Consider the following 23,421-nt stretch of genomic DNA (forward strand, 5'->3'; position numbering starts at 1 on the left):
GGGAAAATCAGTAAATGTGACCCACCACATTAATAGAATGTATGGAGGGGGAGTGACACCTCAGCAGATCATCTCAATAGATGCAGAAAGAGCATGTTACAAAATTTCATTCTTGGGGTTTTCATGATAAAACACTCAGCAAAATAGGAAGATAAGGAATGTCCTCAACATGATAAAGGGCATTTATCAAAAACCCACAGCCAACATTAAACTCAATGGTAAAAGACGAAAAACTTTCCCCCTGAGATCAGGCAGCAATGCCCACTTTCACCACTGCTATCCAATATTGTACTAGAAGTTTTAGCCAGGAAATTAGGTAACAATTCCATTTACAATTGCATCCAAAAGAATAAAATAAATAAGAAGAAACTTAAGCTAGGCATGAAATGATAAAAAATCCTAGAAGAAAAGTGTGGGGAAAACTCTTGAAGATGTTGGCCTGAGGAAAGATTTTGTGAAGAATACTTTTGTGGCAATTCCAACAACAAAAATGAGACTTAATTAAACTGAAAAGTTTCTGCCAACTAAGAACACAACAACAATCAAAGCAAATAGACAACCTTCACAATGGAAAAAGTTATTCACATATTACAAATCTGACAAAGGCTTGATAGCTACGATCTATAGAAAACTCAAATTAATCAACAAAAATAGAGCAAACAATCCCATCCACCACTGGGCAAAAGACATGAATAGAACCTTCTCTAAGGAAGACAGATGAAGGGCTCATAAATATATGAAAAAAATGTTCATTGTCCTTAATTGTCATAGAAAAGCAAATCAAAACCACCCTGAGATATCACCTAACTCCAGTAAGATTAGCCCACATCACAAAAATCGCAAAGTTGCAGATGTTGTCACGGATGTGGAGAGAGGGGAACACTTTTACACTGTTGGTGAGACTGCAATCTAATATAGCCTCTTTTGAAAGAAGTATGGAGAATCTCAAATAACTCAAATCTCTCATTTGACCCTGCAATCCCACTACTAGGCATTACCCAGAAGAAAAAAAATCATTTTATCATAAGGACATACACACTAGGTTGTTTATCGCAGCTCAATTTACAATTGCCAAGACATGGAAACAATCTAAATGCCCATCAGCTCAGTTTGTTTGGACTAACAAACTGTGGTATATGCATACCATGGAATATTATTCAGCCATAAAAAAGACAGTGACTTCACATCTTTTATATTAACCTGGATGGAGTTGAAACACATTCTTCTCAGTAAAGTATTACAAGAATGGAAATGAAAATATCCAATGTACTCAGTACTAATATGAAGCCAGAATAACTCATTTCAATTCAAGTTGGGGGGAGGAGGAACAAGGAAGGAGGGACGGGGAGGGGGGTTTGGGGTGTTCCCACTGAATGGGCACACTGTAGGGGTGGATGGCACTTCTCTTGGGTGTAGGACATAAATACAAGAAGGACTTTACCTGGGCGGTGCCTGTGGCTCAGTCGGTAGGGCGCCGGCCCCATATACCGAGGGTGGTGGGTTCAAACCCGGCCCCGGCCAAACTGCAACCAAAAAATAGCCGGGTGTTGTGGCGAGCGCCTGTAGTCCCAGCTACTCGGGAGGCTGAGGCAAGAGAATCGCTTAAGCCCAGGAGTTGGAGGTTGCTGTGAGCTGTGTGAGGCCACGGCACTCTATCGAGGGCCATAAAGTGAAACTCTGTCTCTACAAAAAAAAAAAAAAAAAAAGAAGGACTTTACCTAACAAATTCTAATATTGTGATTTGGTTGTTTGTTCTCTTACATTAACCTAAAATTTAAAAACAAGGAATAAACTTAAGATAGCAAAAGGTTTATATTTTGAAAACTATAAAACATTGCTGAAAGAAATTGAAGAAAATCTAAATAAAGAGAAGGTAACACACGTTGATTTGTCAGAATATTAATTGCTAAGATGGCAATACTTCTCCAAATAAAATCTACAGAATTCAATGCAACCCCTATCAAAATTCCAAAGATCTTTCCTACAGAAATGCAAAAACAAATTCTCAAATTCATAAGAAACTGGAATGAACCCCAATTAGACAAAACTCTATTGGAAAACACACACACACATTCACATAAAGTTGGAGGAATCAAAATTCCAAATTTCCAAACTTACCCAAAGCTCTGGTAAAAAAAAAAAAAAAAAAAAACCAACATGTTACTGGTATAGGGTAGACATATAGACTAGTGGAATAAAACAGACAGTTCGGAAATAAACTCAAGCATCTATGGCTCATTGGTTTTGACAAAAGTGCAACACCACTCAATGCGAAAAGAATTTTCTCTTCAACAAACAGTGCTGGGATAACTGGATGATCACCTGCAAAAGAATTAAGCTGGACCCCTACCTCACTCCATATGCAAAAATTAACTCAAAATGGATCAATAATCCAAATATGATAAGTAACATTACAAAAGTATGGAGGAAAACATAGGGTTAAATATTCATAACCTCAGATTTGGCAATGGATTTTTAGATTTGAGACCAAAAGCATGAGCAACAAAAGAGAAAAACTGACAAATTAGACTTCATAAAAAGTAAAACCATCAAAAGATATTATCTATATAAAGAACTCCTACAACTAAATCACAAAAAGGCAACCCAACCTAAAATTAGGCAAAATATTTGAACAGACATTTTTCCAAAAGAAGATATACAAAGGACCAATAAGCACAGGAAGGCATATTCTGCATCATTGATCATTAAGGAAATGCTAATTAAAACCACAATGAGACGTCACTTCACATCTGCTAGGATAGCTATCATCAAAAACATGGCAAATATCGAATGTTGGCAAGGATGTGGAGAAATAGGAATCCTACTGCTGGGATAATATAAAGTGGTATAGCTGCTTTGACAAAACAGTTTGATGGTTCCTTTAAAAGCTAAACATAGAATTACCATATGACCCAGAAATTTCACTCTTGGGTTTTATGTCAGCATTCTCCAGAGAAACAGAACTAACAGGATATATACAGACATGTAAGATTTATTATGAAAAATATTTCATGGAATTATAGAGGCCAACAAGTCCCATGATATACCATCTACAAGCTGAAGAACCAGGAAAGCCAGCTGTAAAATTCAGTTCCAATCTGAGGGCTTGAGAACCAATAGAGCCCATGGTGTATCTCTCAGTCCAAGGCCAAGGACTTGAGAATTTGGAAGGAGAGAGGAGTGATGATGTAAGTCCTAGAGTCCAAGGTCCTGAGAACCAAGATCTTCAATGTCTGAGAGCAAAAGATGAATGTTCTGACACAAGAGTGAAAAGAATTTGCCCTTCGTCCCTGCCTTGGTTTATTTGGGTGGGCTCTCAACCAACTGGATGGAACCTGCCCACGTGGGTGAGGCTGATTTTCTTTACTCAGTCTACTGATTCAAACACTGATCTTTTCCAGAAACACCCTCACGGGCAAATCCCGAAAAATATTTTACCCTAAATCTGAGTATCCCGTAATGCAGTCAAACTGACATATAAAATTAAACATCACAAGTATCTACCCAAAGAAATGAAAACAGGTAATCAATGTTAATAGCAACATTATTCACAATAGCCAAAAGGAGGAGACAACATAAGTGTCTAGCAATCAATGAATGAATAAACAACTCATGTATGCATAAAATTGATTGTTCAGCTCCCCAAAAGAAGGAATACATGCCATAACAAATGAACTTCTGTGTTGTATGGACTTCAACCTCACACAAAGAAACATCTAGAATTCCCAAGTAATGGGAATGTCCATGTTATTCGTGGTGGGCCCCTTGGGCCCCATCTGATAGTTTTTACTGAAAAGATGACTCATGGTGGGGCTGGTTTTAGGGTGAGGAGCTAGCCACCAGAAAGACTAAAATATAATGTGGGGTGGGGGGCTTTCAGCCTTACTTCCAGGGTTAGGGTGGGGTGGGCTGGAAATTGAGTTTAATCAATCATGCAGATGTAGTGAAGCCTCAATAAAACTCCATATATCAAAGGCTTCCCTATTTGGCAATACTCTGCACGTTACTCTGTGACCAGGAGGAAGTAACTCTATCTGTAACCATGTGTATGTTAGAACGCACAGCGTAGCAAGGCTTTGAGTATATAAACTGTAAGAAGAAACATTATTTGAGGAAGAGAGGTTTATTATAAAGCTCTACTATAAAGCACTATTTATAAGAAAGTGATTTTGAGGGGGTGGCGCCTGTGGCTCAGTGAGTAGGGCACTGGCCTCGTATACTGAGGGTGGCAGGTTCAAACCCGGCCCTGGCCAAACTTTGACAAAAAAATAGCCGGGTGTTGTGACGGGCACCTGTAGTCCCAGCTACTCGGGAGGCTGAGGTAAGAGAATCGCCTAAGCCCAGGAGTTGGAGGTTGCTGTGAGCTGTGATGCCACAGCACTCTACTGAGGAGGGCAATAAAGTGAAACCCTATCTATAAAAAAAAAAAAGAAAGAAAAAGATTTTGAAAAAGAACAAGTTGAATAAATCACACTATTAAATTTCAAGACTTATGATAATGCTTTAGCATTATGACAGTATGGTACTGGCATATGGATAGATAGAAAGATAAAGGTCAATGGAGCAGAGGAGAGAATCCACACTAGGCCAAATATGTGAACAATTATTTGTCCATAAAAGTGTAAAGAAAATTCAACTGGGGGTGGGGGGATAGTCTTTTCAACAAACAGAAAATTGAACTTCTCGCTGTACCTTGCACCACATACACAAATTCATAAAAATTAGATCACAGACATATTGTATTATGCTGTAGATGATGCACAATTTTTGCCCAAATTTTTGAGGGAAAAATAAGGAAAAATTATACATGGGTAGCTCTAATTCCATATCTATATAAATGTTTTTATTTTATTTTATGTTTCAATTTGAAAGCAGTCACTGTTTATTAACTGACCAGATTACAAAAACAATCAGGGCAGATACCTTAGTTCATTCTTCTAAGAAGCCTATTGATTTGATCTTCCCTATTACCAGCATCTCCACCTTCTACGAAGTGGGTTGTTTTTTTCTTCATCCCTCCCCGTGGAGATGATAACTTAAAGGGCCACAAGAAGTTATTTGCTTCTTTGAAGCGTTTTCCAACAGTATAGATCTCATGAATCAGATCCTCCATGCAGATGATGCCATATTTACCAAGAGATCGCGCAATCGAACTGTTATCAGTCAACGCAATTTGTTTCTTAGTGATTTTGCCATAACCACGCTTGTAGATTAGCTCATTTACTGACTTCAGATTTGGGTGCCCCCATGCAATATATGGTTCTACAATCCTCAGCATGTTGATGGAAGGCTTGTTGAGCTTAACAAAAGTTCCATTGAAGATTTGGCAAAGGAGAAGAAGCTGCAACACCTTTCGGACCTTCGGACTCACACCATTGATACCTCTGATCGGATTTGATGACAAATGCCGATTTTGGTTCTGCAGGTACATAGAAGTTGCCAGCTTTTCTTGCCATCCTAGCCATCCGAATCTCAGTTCTGTACATCTGCCTATATTCTTTATGATGATGCTTAGCTTTTTCATAGATAAGCTTCCTCCTTGCCTTTCAAAGCATCTTTTGGGCACACTTCTTTCTCAGACGCTTGAGCGTCAGCTCTGCGAAATTCTTTCGCTTTTTCTTAAGGGTTTCTGGCGCAGCAGGAACCTTCTTTTTCTTCTCTTCAACAGCCCTGGTTCCAGCTGGAAAAAGAGGCTATAAGTGTTTTTAATTATTCTATTTATGCTTACACGTTAAGAGTGTAACTCTTTCTTGTACCATAATATGTTTGGGAAAAAATGCTAAAATTTCTTTATAATACAAAAAACAAGTTCCTAAATATAAACAAATAAAAATTTCAATTAAAACAAAAGATTTTTTTCTGAAAGTTTGGGCCCAAAAGGTGGGTATGCATTCTACGTGGCAAAATACGCGAAACTTAAAAGCTAAAACTACGAACTGTTAAGACTAGAGTGCGTGTGATCCTGAGCCACAGGCTAGACAAAATTTTCTTAGATGCATCAGAAAAAGTACAAAACAGAAAAGAAAAAACTGATAAACTGGACTTCATCAGAATTAAGAACTTGTGATCTTCTGAAGACACTAGAATTTTTTTTTTAAAGGGAAAGAATAAATTACGGACAGGGAGGAAATATTTGCAAACTATATATATAGCTAACATAAGACAGGAAGGGAACTTTGAAAGTAGGGGGATAAGAGACACCATAATTAATTGTAAAGCATGGCTGATCCCCGGTGCAGAAAGAATGGGGTATGAGGCAGGGACCAGGAAAATGGGCCTGGAGAGGGTCGTGGGGGCCAAGCAGAGAGAGGCTCCAATGCCAGACTGTGGTGGCTTCTGGAAGGGTTTTAAGAAGGTGCAGTGTGTCTCGGCACCTGTAGCACAGTGGTTACAGCTATTTTTCCTGTGTAGCACAACACCCGGCTATTTTTTGTTGCAGTTGTCGTTGTGTTAGCTGGCCTGGGCTGGGTTTGAACCCGTCAACCCGCCAACATCTGGGGGAAGCGTGTTGTAAGCAGGAGGCAGAGCAAGTGCAGTGGCCCGAGGATCAGGTTCCACACAGGAGAAAGGCTCTCCAATCCACGTGAGGATCCCCTGTCTCGGGAGGAAGTTGGCTACAGCCTTTGGGATTAGCTTAGCTGTCATCCTTTTCCTCCAGAAACATGCTCTACCTGCATTCATGATGTCAAGTTCTTGCTTAACTAAATGAAAGCAGAGTTCCAGCAGCCAAAGCCTTGAGAGCAGGGGAACAGTTAAAGAACACAGGACATAATGTTTTTCTTGAGCTGTATTAATGAGCAGATGAACTGCCCCATTCTCTGAGGATCCTAACCAGAGGAGACCGGAAGGAACAAAATCCCTTAGAGCAGTGGTTCTCAACCTTCCTAATGCTGCCATGTGTTTTCATTGTTAAAAAGGGGTCGCAACCTACAGGTTGAGAACCGCTGCCTTAGAGGGTCTCCTCTGGGACCTTGATGACAGGAAATCCAAACCTTGGATTTTGATGTCCTGTGAGGATGACCAAGAACCTTTGCCTTTAAGCCCCAGCTTCTCCATGAGTGTTTGAGGCAGTGGTATCACTTGAAAAAACTGGCTGGACGCTTCTGAGTGCCCCCCTTCCCCCCAGCCAGGATAACAGTACTTGGATAATGAACCCACCTTTGAGGATGTATTATGACTTACTATCTTTGGTAGCTCAAATTCCCAATTGCTGAGTTCAAAGGAAACCACCTATAAAAACAGACTCATAATAAACAAATTTAGCAGAGACCAATGTATAAACCATGCAATATTTTACTTTCACTATGAAACCTGCATCAGTTAGGATTCTGTTTAGCTGCATTTAACAGAAATGTGAGTACATGCCATAACCAAATAAGGAGTGTATTTTTCTCACATATGTCTGAAAATAAGCACTCCAGATTCAAGGCAGTGAAAACAACATCATTAAGGACTCAGGGTCCCTCCAGCTGCCTGGTATGTGACGTGTGCAGAGTGACTGCTGCACTCCAAAGTGACAGCACCGTAGCAGAAAGAAGGGTAAAAATTGAAAGATTGAGCAGAATGGCAGCCACATGTATTTTTCTTTTAGCAGGAATGCAATGGTTTTCCTGCAGCCCCAGCCAGGAGACTTCTGCTTACATCTCATTAGCTGGAGCTGTTGACAAGACAACTCCTAGCTACAAAAAAGCCTGCACAAGGGTGGTGGGATGGGGAAGTGGTGAGTGGGTGTTTTACAAATGCTTCATTGCTCTGTACAAAATCTGGTTCTATTAGTAAAGAAGAAGAGATAAATTTGGGCGGATGGCACAAAGCCGAACTATATAGCAAACCACACTCTTGTTCCCTGGTTAAGGCAATATCTCCCCGTAGACAAATGTACCTGGGGAGGCAACTGATGAAATTTCTTAGTAAATGCTGAGTCATAACCAGGGAGTCAACTAAGAACAGTGAGAGCTGATGGTTTCTGTGTACAGAAAGCAAGGTACAAAGGCAAAGATACTTTGCAGAATTTTGAAGTTTTTTATAGAAGTGCTACTGATGAGGACGTTCTCGAACATATGTGGTGTAATGGAGGCCAATAACTGACCGCCAAAATCCATTTCTGCTTCCTTGGGTGTGGCCATGTAACTAAATTCTCTCCTGTGGAAGTGATTGGTGCCACAGGAAGGCTTCCAGTCTCACGCCTATGTGCTCATTCCCCCTCCCTTTGAGCTGAAGTCACAACAATACGGTGACTTTTGCAACCAGGTGCTGAAGATGGTAGGCTTGAAGTCAGCCTGCATCTCTGCATGGCTACATGGACCCACCTACCCCTATCCATTTGCACTGGAATGTTCCATGACATATAGACAAAATGCTTTCTGATGGGCTCCAGGTTCACGTTATGAGTCTATTCCTTATGGTTGTTTAGCCCACTGTAATCACATCTTAGCCACGTAGTTACGAGTCCTCTAAGTTTCATAACATCCCTTTTCCTATCGCCCTGGTCATAATTTCTGAGTATGGCTCATTTTAGCTCCTGACCACTGGAAGAAATTGGCCTAAGAATAACAGAGAAGGAGCCGTGAGACTCAGCGGTCTGAGTTATGGCCCAGTTTTTGTACTAAAGAACGCGGGTTAAGAAACCCCCAGGCTATTGCAGGATCCACTGACATAAGGCAGAGAGTGTGCCTGGGACTCGGATACCTCTTGGTTTCAGTAAGTGTTGGGGCCCGACTGGACTTCCCCATCAGATGCCAAGACATCACAATGAGCAGATTATCTCATATGGACCAGCTTCGCAGCAGGGTATCCAGAGCTTGGGATTCAGAGAAATGGAAGGCATGGCTCTGTCCTCGAGCCTCTGCTAGCCAAGGAGAACATGCAGAAAGCAAGGTGTGTGGATGAATGGTGTCAGGTGCACGTTTAACCTTCAAGGACTCAACTCAAACTCAAAGAAGAATGAAATGGAAAGAGAAAGAGGAATACCACTGAGCTTCTAAAAAACTAACCCAGTCATAAAAAACTCAGCAGTAGAAAGTAAGGATAATGATGATTGCCAGGGGGCTGGAGGCAGGGGGCTGGGAAGTCATTGTTTGATGGGTACAGTTTCAGCTGGGGGAGATGAAAAGGGCCTGCCTTGTGGTGATGGTTGTACTACAGTGTGAATGTACTTAAAGCCACTGTACTGTACACTTTAAAATGCTTTAAATGGTCCATTTTATGTTATGCGTATTTTACCTTAATTAAAAATAAACTTAAATTTTTTTTAAACCTTACTTAACAGTTAAAAAAAACCTAACTAATAAGGCACACAACAATGTGAACTAATCTTAAAACCATTGGGTTGAGACAAAGGTAGACAGACCTGTCCAATATGGAAGCTACTAGCTATGTGTGACATCTAAACTTAAATTAATTAAAATTAAATAGAATAAAAATGTTATTTCTTCTGTTGCACTAGGTCACATTTCAAGTGCTTAATAGCTACATGGGGCCAGTGGACCCTGGATAGAGCAGGAACAGAACATTTCCACCATTTTGCATAAAGTTCTACTGGGCAGTGCTGTTCTAGAACTAAGCTATCAGGGTGGAAATCAGAACAGTGATTGACTCTAGGCAGGTGTTGACTACAAAGGGACAGTAGAGAGCATTCTAAGGGTGATGGTGTATGGAAAGCAAAACTTTACCTCTCCCCTGTTACAGTCTTTGGCTGGGCCTGCGAGTTAAATTCGTAGGAAACATTAGCAAGAGACAAGCATACACATTTAGTATACGTTTACATGATAGATGAGTCTTCATAAGGAAAGGAATGTACAGAGAAGTGGCATTGTTAAGTGCCTAAGTCCATTAAGTTGGAAAAAGAAAGGTGATTATGGAAAAGTAAACTATATGGAGAGACTAAAGGAAGAATTGTACAGAATTCTCTTTGCCTGCAGTCTCCCTGGCTCTGCTGATAAGAATGTTTCTTTCCTCCGGGGATAGGAAGGATGTCTTTTACATGAGCATTTTATCTCCTGTTTTCAAGAAGAAAACAGGAGATCAGAACGTTTTAGTTGTATCTGCTGTTTTTCAAAGTGTCTTTACTTCAAAATAATCTTCATGGCAAAAACACATCAAGCCCAAATGGATTGAGACCATTTATTATTTACACAGACAAAAAATACAAGATCAGCAGTGGTGTCAGCTCTCCACATCCTTTGCCCATAGGATGTCCCTGTAACAGGAGGGAATGGATGACACGCAACAGGAGTGATGGGGCACTTGTCACCAAGACCTCATTTGGGGCTGCAGCTAAGCAGGGTTAAGCCTGTAGTTATGCTCTAAGGCAATGGTTCTCAACCTTTCTAATGCCGCGGCCCTTTAATACAGTTCCTGTGGGTCACAACACACAGGTTGAGAACCACTACTCTAAGGGGAGGAGTGCAACATGGAAGGCCCCATCTCATCAGGACCAGGCAGGCAGAAGAGAAATGGCCCAAGACAGCCTCCATGAAGATAGGGAGGTGGGTGAGAAAGCGCCTGTGACAGCCCCTCCTGAGCCCAGCTGACTACTCAGGATCACGAGTTGTCGTACCCAGGCTTAGGGCAGCAGTCATAAGGCAGAGAAGTGCTCAGCATCGGACACTGTTTGGATCACGTACTATCATGGTCCGAATGTTTGTGTTCCCTCGACTCCCAAATTCATATGTTGAAATCCTAACCTCCAAGGTGATGGCGTTAGGAAGTGGGGCCTTTGGGAAGTAAGTAGGCCGCGGGGAACCCTGATGAATGAATGGGTAAGTGACCCCGAGAGAGGCCTCTTGCTCCTCTGCCCTGTGGGAACCCAGCACAAAGGCACCATCTATGAACCAGAAAGCTAGCTTGATCTTGGACTTTCACCTCCAGAACTGCGAGAAATAAATGTCTGTTGTTTATAAGCCCCCCCAGTTTATGAGATTTTGTTACTGAGTCCACATGGAGTAAGACATATGCTTATCCCTAAGTCAATCACTGTACCCACGGGCACAGCTTCAGTCACGTGACCACCCCTGGAGCTGAGAATGAAATTAGTTCCACTTAAACATTATAGCCAAAGAGTAGAAGAGGTGTGCTTCCCAAAATGAAAACCAAAGTGCTACTACCAGAAAGGGTAAATACCACCAAATGTCCACCACAGAAATTTACAAGAATTTCCACTAAGCATGTCTGCTCTGCCTGGTTTCCCTCAAGCCTTCTGCTTTGTGCAGTACTAAACACACAGTTCGGCCATGCATCTCACCTACTCATCCTGCTGCCCTTTGAACTTGGGGCCTTCAGAGTCGGCTTCCTGGACTCACTTCCATTCACAAGTAGAAGAGTCAGTCCAATCCTTTGTCCCATCCACGAGAGGCACTTTTATTCCATAGACAGAGTTCTCCAGAGGGGCAAGTTCCCTATCAGTGGGTGTATTCAGGCAGACCATAGGAAACACCTTGGAAGCTTGTTTGAGGAGGAGGGACAAGCAGAATGGAGGCAATGTCTAAGATTCCTCGAGCCTCCTAAGACTTCATTAAGTTTCAAATGTATCAACTCCATCTACTGGTGAATACCTGAAATTTTATCATGAGAGACTGGTTCTTAAAACCTTTAAAATAGAGAGCTTGCTTGAGCAGGTTGCCTCACACTAGTAATCCTAGCACTTTGGGAGGCCGAGGAGAGAAGATTGCTTGAGGGCGGCGCCTGTGGCTCAAGGAGTAGGGCCCCGGTCCCATATGCTGGAGGTGGTGGGTTCAAACCCAGCCCCAGCCAAAAAAAAGAAGATTGCTTGAGCCCAGGAGTTTGAGCCAGCCTGAGCAAGAGCAACATCCCCATCTCTACAAAAAATAGAAAAATTAGCCAGATGTGATAGTATATGCCTGCAGTCCCAGCTACTGGGGAGGCTGAGATGGGAGGATTGCTTGAGCCCAGGAGTTAGAGACTGCAGTGAGTTATGATGATGACACTGTACTCCAGTAGGTGGGTGACCAAGTGAGACCCTGTCTCTAAGTACTAAATGACTTACATAGACTTACTAAAGTATACATCATAGCCCAGGTCCAAATAGAGGGCTAATGTGTACATATGCAAAACAGATCAATAGCATTGGAAAGCCTTCAAAAATAGAATTGACGGGTGGCACCTATGGCTCAACAGTAGGGTGCTGGCCCCATATGCTGGAGGTGGCGGGTTCAAACCCAGCCCCAGCCAAAAATTGCAAAAAAAAACAAATAAACAAACCAAAAACACAAACAAACAAAAAAATAGAACTGACATTAAAGTCACAATCCATAGAAAGCTGGTTGAAATTCACAGTGTGAGCCGAATCTGGTCAATTGCCTATTAAAATAAAAACACTAATACTCCCTGCAGGATTTTTAAAAAAGATTCTGAATATTATGATATTTGAAATATCCAGGATGTAATACAAAATTACTTTACATATAATGAAACATGAAAATCTCAGCTCACATGGGAAAAGGCAATCAATAGATGTCATAAAGCCACTATTATGTCAAGGAGTGGTGACACATGCTTGCAATTTCTAGCACTTTGTGAGGCCAGAGTGGGAAGATCACTGGAGTCTAGGAGTTTGAGACCAGCCAGAATGACATAGCAAGATTTCATCTCTCTCTCTATATATATATCTATTTAAAAGTTGGCCAGTCTTGGTGCTATATGCTGTGGTTCCAGCTTGTCAGGAATTGGAGGCTGCAGTGAGCTATGACTTTGCCACTGCACTCTTGCCTGTGCAAAAAAGCAAAACCCATCTCAAAAAAAAAAAAAGAAAGAAAATATTATAAAAATGTTTCAACAAGGACAAATTCTCTAGAGACAAAGGGAAAGATAGGAAGTTAAGCAAATATATAGGATATATAAAGAACAAAACGGAAAATAATAGAACTGAAAAAATAACAAAAAACCCCAAGAAATCTCCTTCACTGGGTACAATAGAAGAATGGAGAAGGCAGGGAAACAAGTCAATATTCTTGAAGATAAAAACATAGACTTTACCCATTTTAAAAAACAGAGGAGGTTGGGTGTAGTGGCTCATGCCTGTAATCCTAGCACTCTGGGAGGATGAGGTGGGTGGATTGTTTGAGGTCCAGTGTTCAAGACCAGCCTGAGCAAATGCAAGACCCCGTCTCTACTGAAAATAGAAAAGCTGAGGCAAGAGGATCTCTTGAGCCCAAGAGTTCAAGGTTGCTGCGATAGTGTGTGCCACCACAGCACACTATCTACCCAGGGCGATAAAATGAGACTGTCTCAGTAAAAAAAAAAAAAAAAAAAAAAAAAACAGAGGAAAAAACATTGAAGAAAAATGAATAGAACTTTAGGAACCTGTGGGACAATTTCAAAAAATCTTATGTTTATGTCATTAGAATTTAAGAGCAGGAAAACCGGAGGAGACAAGATGGCTGACTGAAGCCAGCTTTCCACAGAGGCTCCCATTCAGAAGGAGAGTTAAAGGACAAAAATTCAGCAAGTAACCTGGTGGATTTGAGCTGCACTAAGAGAGAAGGTTGTAGAACGCACGTCAACCCCGCTGAGGTGAGCTGCGACCACAAGGATACAAACAAAAGGTACAAAATCCATCATCAAGCAGACGGGAGTCCCCTCCCCCATGAGAATGGCTCAGAGTGCCCACAAACAACCGGGCAGAGTTCAAAGGTCCTCCCACTACACTCCATGGGAGAGACCCTCTAAAAACTGGACCTACCTCCCCTACTAGGGTGCCACGGCATCCTCCTGCCAGGCATAAAACTGTATAAACTGTATATAGTCTCTACCTGGAATTCTGAGCTCCCAGCGCTCCCCTTCGCTCACACTGGGGTCTGGAGGCCAGTCCCGGTCGGTCGGCAGAGAGGGGACTGCACCGGAGTGGCAGTTCCCTGAGGCACAGTGTGACAGCCATCTTTTGGTGACAATACGGCCAGGCATAAAACTGTGTAAAGTTGTGTGTGTTCTCTGCCCGCAACCCCAGGCTTCCAGCGCTCCCTGTGCTCCCCTCTGCTCTCGCTCCAAGGTCTGGAGGCCTGTCCCCCAGGGGTCCAGACTCTTGGGCAATTGCTCGAGGGGTGTAGACAGTGCTGGGCTGCAGCCGGTCGGTGCAGACTCTGGGATACAGGAGCGGAGAGAGGACGGTTGGCCGGAGGGGAGCTACACCGGAGCAACGGTTGCCTGAGCCATAAGGCAGCAGCCCTCTTTTGCTAGCAATACGGCTCACTACAGAATATTCTGAAGCCACACCCCCTGTCTCCCTGGGCAACCGGAGACTCTGAGTTTGCCTGAGGCAACTCCAATTTGCAAACCAGGGAAACTCCCAGGGCGCTTTACTAAACCTAAGACGCACCTGGCCCTCAGGGGATCGTCAGCCTATAGACAATACAAGAGCAAAGACAAGCTGATTTGGAACCCAATTCAGCTTCTCTTCTGCAGGGGAAATGCAGAGTTGTTCTGTTCTGTTCTGTTCTGTCAGTAACATTAAGCAGGGGCGAGACTGGACCTGAGTGAAAACCCCTCAACCTTCATCTAGCGCCCGAGGTTGTCAGGCCTCACCTCCTCCTGCTGGAGAGAGGCAGAGTGCAGCTGCCTGGCAGACTTCCTTGTGATTGAGGCAGGTACAAACTCCTGGAGTACCGATTCACTACAGGCAACTGGGTCAGCCAACTGCAGGGCTATCAGTGACTGGGTGTGAAGTGGTGCAAGGTGGGGAAGGAGGCAGCAACCTTCCCAGACTGATTTATAGGCTGAGTGGCTTCTCCTGACTCCACGCAGCACTGGAGCAAGCCACACCAGAGTAGTCACCAGACCCCTATGATCCAGTTCCCAGAGACCTCTTAAACTCTCTCACCCGAGACAGGTGCAGACTGAGACAATGGATTTGGACATTTTTGAACTGAACCAATCACCTGAGGACAAATCAGGTGGTGCCCTAGGTGCACAGTGGTAGGAAGGTTTGATTTTTCTTTGCCAATTGTTTGCTGGTGGGGGGCAGGGTAACTTAATTGCTGATATTTCTCCACAGCTGAGACTTCAATCCAAAGTATCTGTTTCACTAGGGTGGAACAGACACCAGTTGAAAACAAGGCAGAACCATTTAGCCCCACCACACCAGACAGGGCCCAGTTTCTCAGGCCACAACACTGTACGGGCCCTCGACAAAGCCCCAGGGGAAAAAATCAGAGGGAGTAAAACAACCATGGGGCGGAATCAGCGGAAAAACTCTGTTAACATGAATAACCAGAATAGATCAAACCCCCCCAAGGAAAGATATGGCAGATGCAATTGAAGATCCCATTCATAAACAACTAGCTGAGATGTCAGAAATCGAATTCAGAATTTGGATTGCAGACAAGATTAAAAAAGTGGAATTAGGAATTCGAGGAGAAATTCAAAAGTTGTCTCAAGAATTTAATGAATTTAAAGACAAAACCACCAAAGACTTAGACACACTGAAGCAAGAATTTACAGCCCTCAAAGATATGAAAAATACAGTAGAATCCCTCAGCAACAGAATGGAGCAAGCAGAAGAAAGGATTTCTAACATTGAAGATAAAGCCTTTGAAAGCTCCCAAACTCTCAAAGAGGAAGAGAAATGGAGAGCAAAAACGGATCACTCTCTCAGAGAGCTCTGGGATAATTCAAAGAAGGCAAATATCCGAATCATAGGAAACAGATGAAGTGGCCTCGCTGGGCAAAGAGGCCCTTCTGCATGAAATTATGAAAGAGAATTTTCCAGACATGCCTAGAGATTCTGAAATTCAGATAGCGGACAGCTTCAGAACCCCAGCATGACTCAACCCCAATAAGACATCCCCAAGGCATATCATAATTAACTTCACTAAAGTTAATATGAAGGAGAAAATCCTCAAAGCTGCCAGGAGAAAGAAAACCATTACCTTCAAAGGGAAGAAGATTAGAATGACTGCAGATCTCTCTGCTGAAACTTTTCAAGCCAGAAGAGGGTGGTCACTGACTTTTAATCTCCTAAAGCAAAATAACTTTCAACCCCGGATCTTGTATCCAGCTAAACTGAGTTTCATTTATGATAGAGAAATTAAATACTTTAATGACATTCATATGTTGAAGAAATTTGCCATAACCAAACCAGCTCTTCAGGATATTCTCAGACCTATCCTCCATAATGACCAACCCAATCCTATACCACAAAAGTAAACTCACTCAGAAACTTCAGATCAAACTCCAATTTCCACACTGGCAAAAGGATTAAAAATGGCCACTGGACTTTTGAAAAATTCGATACCCAAAACTTCACCAGACTTATCAATATTCTCCATTAATGTGAACAGTTTAAACTGTCCTCTAAAGAGGCATAGGTTAGCTGACTGGATACAAAAACTCAGGCCAGATCTCTGTTGCATACAAGAGTCACATCTTAACCTAAAAGACAAATACAGACTCAGGGTGAAAGGATGGTCGTCCATATTTCAGGCAAATGGTAATCAGAAAAAAGCAGGTGTTGCAATTTTATTTGCAGATACAATAGGCTTTAAACCAACAAAAGTAAGGAAGGACAAGAATGGTCACTTCATATTTGTTAAGGGTAATACTCACTATGATGAGATCTCAATTATTAATATCTATGCACCCAACCAGAATGCACCTCAATTTATAAGAGAAACTCTAACAGACATGAGCAACTTGATTTCCTCCAGCTCCATAATCATTGGAGATTTCAACACTCCTTTGGCAGTGTTGGATCGATCCTCCAACAAGAAGGTGAGCAAAGAAATCTTAGATTTAAACCTAACCATCCAACATTTGGATTTAGCAGACATCTACAGAACATTTCATCCCAACAAAACTGAATACACATACTTCTCATCAGCCCATGGAACTTACTCCAAAATCAATCACATCTTAGGTCACAAGTCTAACCTCAGTAAATTGAAAGGAATAGAAATTATTCTATGCATCTTCTCGGACCACCATGGAATAAAACTTGAGCTGAGTAGCAACAGGAATCTGCATACTCATACAAAAACATGGAAGTTAAATAACCTTATGCTGAACGATAGCTGGGTCAGAGATGAGATTAAGAAAGAAATCGCCAATTTTTTGGAACAAAACAACAATGAAGACACGAACTATCAGAACCTCTGGGACACCGCAAAGGCAGTTCTAAGAGGGAAATCTATAGCACTGCAAGCCTTCCTCAAGAGAATGGAAAGAGAGGAAGTTAACAACTTAATGGGACATCTCAAACAACTGGAAAAGGAAGAACATTCCAACCCCAAACCCAGTAGAAGAAAAGAAATAACCAAAATTAGAGCAGAATTAAATGAAATTGAAAACAAAAGAATAATAAAACAGATCAATAAATCAAAAAGCTGGTTTTTCGAAAAGGTCAATAGAATAAACCTTTGACCAACCTAATCAGGAAAAAAAGAGTAAAATCTCTAATCTCATCAATCAGAAACAACAAAGACGAAATAACAACAGACTCCTCAGAAATCAAAAAAATCCTTAATGAATATTACAAGAACCTTTATTCCCAGAAATATGAAAATCTGAAGGAAATTGACCAATACTTGGAAGCACGTCACCTTCCAAGACTTAGCCAGAATCAAGTGGAAATGTTGAACAGGCCCATATCAAGTTCGGAAATAGCATCAACCATACAAAACCTCTCTAAAAAGAAAAGCCCGGGACCAGATGGTTTCACGTCTGAATTCTACCAAACATTTAAAGAGGAATTAGTACCTATATTACTCAACCTGTTCCAAAAGGTAGAAAAAGAAGGAAGACTACCCAACACGTTCTATGAAGCAAACATCACCCTGATCCCCAAACCACGGAAACACCCAACAAGAAAAGAAAATTATAGACCGATATCACTAATGAATATAGATGCAAAAATATTCAACAAGATCCTAACAAACAGAATCCAGCAACACATCAAACAAATTATACATCATGACCAAGTCGGTTTTATCCCAGGATCTCAAGGCTGGTTAAATATACTGAAATCTATAAATGTAATCCAGCACATACACAAATTAAAAAACAAAGACCATATGATTCTCTCAATCGATGCAGAAAAAGCTTTTGATAATATCCAGCATCCCTTCATGATCAGAACACTTAAGAAAATCGGTATAGAAGGGACATTTCTTAAACTGATAGAGACCATCTATAGCAAACCCACAGCCAATATCATATTGAATGGAGTTAAATTGGAATCATTTCCACTTAGATCAGGAACCAGACAAGACTGCCCATTGTCTCCATTGCTTTTCAACATTGTAATGGAAGTTTAGCCACTGCAATTAGGGAAGAACAGGTGATCAAGGGTATCCATATAGGGTCAGAAGAGATCAAACTTTCACTCTTCATGGATGATATGATAGTATATCTGGAAAATACTAGGGACTCTACTACAAAACTCTTAGAAGTGATCAAGGAATACAGCAGCGTCTCAGGTTACAAAATCAACATTCATAAATCGGTAGCCTTTATATATACCAACAACAGTCAAGTTGTAAAAACAGTTAAGGACTCTATCCCATTCACAGTAGTGCCAAAGAAGATGAAATATTTGGGAATTTATCTAACAAAGGACATGAAAGATCTCTATAAAGAGAACTATGAAACTCTAAGAAAAGAAATAGCTGAAAATATTAACAAATGGAAAAACATACCATGCTCATGGCTGGGAAGAATCAACATAGTTAAAATGTCTATACTACCCAAAGCAATATATAATTTCAATGCAATCCCTATTAAAGCTCCACTGTCATACTTTAAAGATCTGGAAAAAACAATAGTTCGTTTTATATGGAATCAGAAAAAAACCTCCAATAGCCAAGACATTACTCAGAAATAAAAACAAAGCAGGAGGAATTACGCTACCAGACCTCAGACTATACTACAAATCAATAGTGATCAAAACAGCATGGTATTGGCACAAAAACAGAGAGGTAAATGTCTGGAATAGAATAGAGTATCAAGAGATGAATCCAGCTATTTACCGTTATTTAATCTTTGACAAGCCAATTAAAAACATTCAATGGGGAAAAGATTCCCTATTTAACAAATGGTGCTGGGTGAACTGGCTGGCAACCTATAAAAGACTGAAAGTGGACCCACACCTTTCACCATTAACTAAGATAGACTCTCACTGGATTAAAGATTTAAACTTAAGACATGAAACCATAAAAATACTAGAGGAGAGTGCAGGGAAAACCCTTGAAGAGATCGGGATGGGCGAGTATTTTATGAGGAGGACCCCCCGGGCAATTGAAGCAGCTTCAAAAATACACTACTGGGACTTGATCAAACTAAAAAGCTTCTGCACAGCCAAGAACACAGTAAGTAAAGCAAGCAAACAGCCCTCAGAATGGGAGAAGAGATTTGCAGGTTATTCTCTGACAAAGGTTTAATAACCAGAATCCACAGAGAATTAGCAAGAATAGAACAAGGGATCCCATCGCAGGCTGGGCAAGGGACTTGAAGAGAAACTTCTCTGAAGAAGATAGGCGTGCGGCCTTCAGACATATGAAAAAATGCTCATCATCTTTAATCATCAGAGAAATGCAAATCAAAACTACTTTGAGATACCATCTAACTCCAGTGAGACTAGCCTATATCACAAAATCCCAAGACCAGAGATATTGGCGCGGATGTGGAGAAAAGGGAACACTTTTGCACTGCTGGTGGGAATGCAAATTAATACATTCCTTTTGAAAAGAGATATGGAGAACACTTAGAGATCTAAAAATAGATCTGCCATTCAATCCTGTAATTCCTCTACTGGGCATATACCCAGAAGACCAAAAATCACATCATAACAAAGATATTTGTACCAGAATGTTTATTGCAGCCCAATTCATAATTGCTAAGTCATGGAAGAAGCCCATGTGCCCATTGATCCACGAATGGATTAATAAATTGTGGTATATGTACACCATGGAATATTATGCAGCCTTAAAGAAAGATGGAGACTTTACCTCTTTCATGTTTACATGGATGGAGCTGGAACATATTCTTCTTAGTAAAGTATCTCAAGAATGGAAGAGAAAGTACCCAATGTACACAGCCCTACTATGAGACTAATGTAGGGTTTTCACATGAAAGCTATAACCCAGTTACAACCTAAGAATAGGGGGAAGGGGGAAAGGGAGGAGAGGGACGGGAGAGGTGGGTAGAGGGAAGGGGATTGGTGGGATTACACCAGCGGTGCATCTTACAAGGGTATATGTGAAACTTGGTAAACGGTCTGTGAAGCTAGTGAATGATGCCCCATGATCATATCAATGTACACAGCTATGATTTAATAAAAAAAAAAAAAAAAAGAGCAGGAAAACCAGAGTGGCTCAGAAGAAAATCTTTGGAAAAAAATAGTAGAAAACTTTATAAACCCCAAGAAACCCAAACCCCACTTTTAGACTTTGATGCTGCAAGGAAGTCACTTCCTGTGTCATCAGGAATGATTACACCTTGAGACTTGAATGATTCCCTGACTCCTGTTATACACAGAGAGTAAATAAATTCAATCAGTTCAGAATGATATTGAACGAAAACTCAGAATTCCTCCCTCTTCTCCCAAGCCCACCTCTTTGAGTCATTATTTCTGCATTTATTTCTTCTGGTTGCTAAAGGGTGATTCCAAAAGATCCAAATACTTAACATTGTTATTAATTAATAACTAAGCTGTTTATGAACATAGAATCAAAACCAATTCAAAAATTTTACAAATGCTTAATAAATGCCCCTGGTGTTGCATAACACACCAGCCTCAGGATCTGACTCATCTCAGGGCTGTGCTGCCTATCAACACTGCTGGGTGAAATGCTAGACACATGCTTTCCCCCCTTTCTCCAAAGCAGTGAGGAAGAGATTCATGGGAAATTCTTGCAGGAAGAGGAAAAAAAAAAAAAAAAAAAGAAGAAGTCTTTTTTTTTTTTTTTTTTTTTTTTTTTTTATTTCTTTTATGTGGGATGGTTGATCTTGAGCCTGTGGGGAGTAAGCTGGCCCCAGACTTCTCCAAATCCACATCTCTTTGCCTCCAATTCTTACGTGTCCAAAGATGGGGAACCACAGACACGCCTTTGTAGGAGGAGAAGAAGAAGTCTTACACCCGTGGATCAGAATAGCCACTATCTGAAAGGTAGGTCTGTGTTTCGAGCTGAAACCCAATTCAGAGCGGTGAGAGAAATCACAAGATGAAAGCAAAACAAACCTCTTCCTACCAAGCTTCAGGGAAAACTGAATCCAGGAACTCTCTTGCCCCTTGGTTGCTCTCTTTTCCCATCATTTTTCCTCCTTCGGTCTAATTTTCTTTAAGTGGGAGGGGCAGTGTCCTGAACTGTTAGGCACTTTTTTTTTTTTGTCTTTCAATTATCCATTTTTCCCTACTATAGGCAGAGACCCCTGATTTTTAGTTGAGCATATGTCCACGCAGAATGAAGACTATACCTTTTAATTCCCCTCCATGCAGTTAAATTTAACCATACAACTAAGTTGTAGTCAATGTGAAGGATGAGGGGAATAGATGTGTGCAACTTCTAAGTCAGGCCCTTAAGGGAAAGAAGATGTGCCCTCACATTCCTCCTTCTCCCCTTCTCACTGGTTGGAATGGAAGCCTGTTGGAAACCACATTAAACCACTCCCACTCTACAGAATGAAGCAGCATAAGTAGAAGCAGCCTTAGTCCCTGGACAGCCTGTGAAGTCCTCTCTGCACTCAACAATCTGCCTCTGGACTGTTAAAAGAGAAGACAGCAACTTCTGTCTTGTTTCAGCCACTGTCATTTTTGTTTCTGTTACAGCCTGTCTCCTAACTAATATAAAAATTGACAAAGCAGTCAGAAGACCCTAGGGAAGAGAGACATACTGATGAGAACAGTGTCAAAGATCTCTGAGGTCATGTTTTTTTTTTTGTTTTATTTATTTATGTATTTATTTATTTATTTATTTATTTTTGTAGAGACAGAGTCTCACTTTATGGCCCTCGGTAGAGTGCCATGGCATCACAGAGCTCGCAGCAACCTCCAACTCCTGGGCTTAAGCGATTCTCCTGCCTCAGCCTCCCCAGTAGCTGGGACTACAGGCGCCCCCCACAACGCCCGGCTATTTTTTGGTTGCAGTTCAGCAGGGGCCGGGTTTGAACCTGCCACCCTCGGTATATGGGGCCGGCGCCCTTACCGACTGAGCCGCAGGCGCCGCCCCTGAGGTCATGTTTAAAATAGCGTGGCAACATAGACCTGGAGACAAGAGCAAGAGTCAAATCTGCCTCTCTACATCCTAGACTGTGTCACACAATTCACTTAGATCTTCGTTCCTTCTGCCTCCCCCATCCCAACACACACATAGTTAGTGCCTTCTGAACTTGGCTAAACTTGGCTAACGTAGGGAAATATTCCACCACATTCCAGGCTAAGTCAGGCATTTCTGTTATATGTTCCTAATGGCATGACACCACATATCACTGTCTCACAGTACTTACATAATAGATTTGAAACTTTATGATTATCTGATGTCTTTTTTCACTGTAACAGGTTATTTGTCTCTCCCACTATATTCTGTAAGTTTTGTGAGGTCAGGGACTGAATGTGTCCTGTGTCCCAGCACCTAGCACAGCGCATGGCATATAGCAGGTGCTCGTTGAAGACAAAATTAAATACAGAGGTGAATCTTCAAATTTAATGTTTGATTTTAGGAAGCAAGAATTGCAATGTAGGGCATACACACCATGCACCAGGTTGTCTTTGATATGTCTGAAAAACAAAACGAAAGGTTAGGAGTTTCATTAGAAAGAGAAATGTTAAGTATTGTTTGGAAAGAAAACTTATTGGCACTAGTAACATTGAGGGGTGGGGACTGACAAACTCTGTAAGACAGGTAGGTAAAACTATTCTCAAGAGTCATGGCCACTAGGTAAAACTGAACTTATGGTTACAGAAAACTGTACAGAAGGCAGCTGACTTGGTGGAAAACTGAATTCTTGGGGCAGGACTCTGATTCAGTTGGGTATGACAAGAATGTCCCAATTCAGACCATCAATTTCCACATGCTCCATAAGAATATAGCATGTAAGTTAGGGGGAAATGAATGAATGAATTCAAAGAAGAAAAGAGAAGCTTTATGCAGGCCAGTGTAAATACTGACTCCTCCAACGAAGAAATGCACAGATCTGTTGTTGAAGGCTAACATGGTACCACGTACCACACGAACGCTGACTTCTCACAACCATTCTTCTTTACTGTGTGCTTAGAAGTGTAAACTTTATCGTAGTCACCCAGTCTTTGAGTGGTGGACCCCCTACGATTACTCCCATTTCTTTCAGGAGATGCCGGATTGGCTGAGAGCTCAGAAGAGAGCAGGCAAGAGGAAGCCGCACGCCGGGCAAACACAGCTGCATCCGCAGGCCTCTGGCCTCCGGGCTTCCGGTCCTCCAGCCCGCAGCTTGGACTTCCGG

The 23,421-nt window shown here is 41.6% G+C and overlaps 1 non-coding gene and 1 pseudogene across 2 annotated transcripts; both read right to left on the reverse strand.

Moving 5' to 3' along the window:
- Positions 1–4,858: 4,858 nt before the first annotated feature.
- LOC128573917 (60S ribosomal protein L7-like) lies at positions 4,859–23,371 on the reverse strand (annotated as a pseudogene). Its single transcript, XR_008376570.1, has 4 exons — positions 23,242–23,371; positions 22,695–22,720; positions 22,149–22,207; positions 4,859–5,680 (listed from the first exon to the last, which is right to left on the reverse strand). The product of XR_008376570.1 is annotated as a 60S ribosomal protein L7-like (transcript).
- Positions 20,934–21,064, reverse strand: LOC128574379 (small nucleolar RNA SNORA38). Its single transcript, XR_008376748.1, has one exon. It is a non-coding gene; the product is annotated as a small nucleolar RNA SNORA38 (small nucleolar RNA).
- Positions 23,372–23,421: the final 50 nt, after the last annotated feature.

This window comes from Nycticebus coucang, chromosome 21 (genome assembly GCF_027406575.1).
Source record: "Nycticebus coucang isolate mNycCou1 chromosome 21, mNycCou1.pri, whole genome shotgun sequence".
Lineage (NCBI taxonomy): Eukaryota > Metazoa > Chordata > Mammalia > Primates > Lorisidae > Nycticebus > Nycticebus coucang.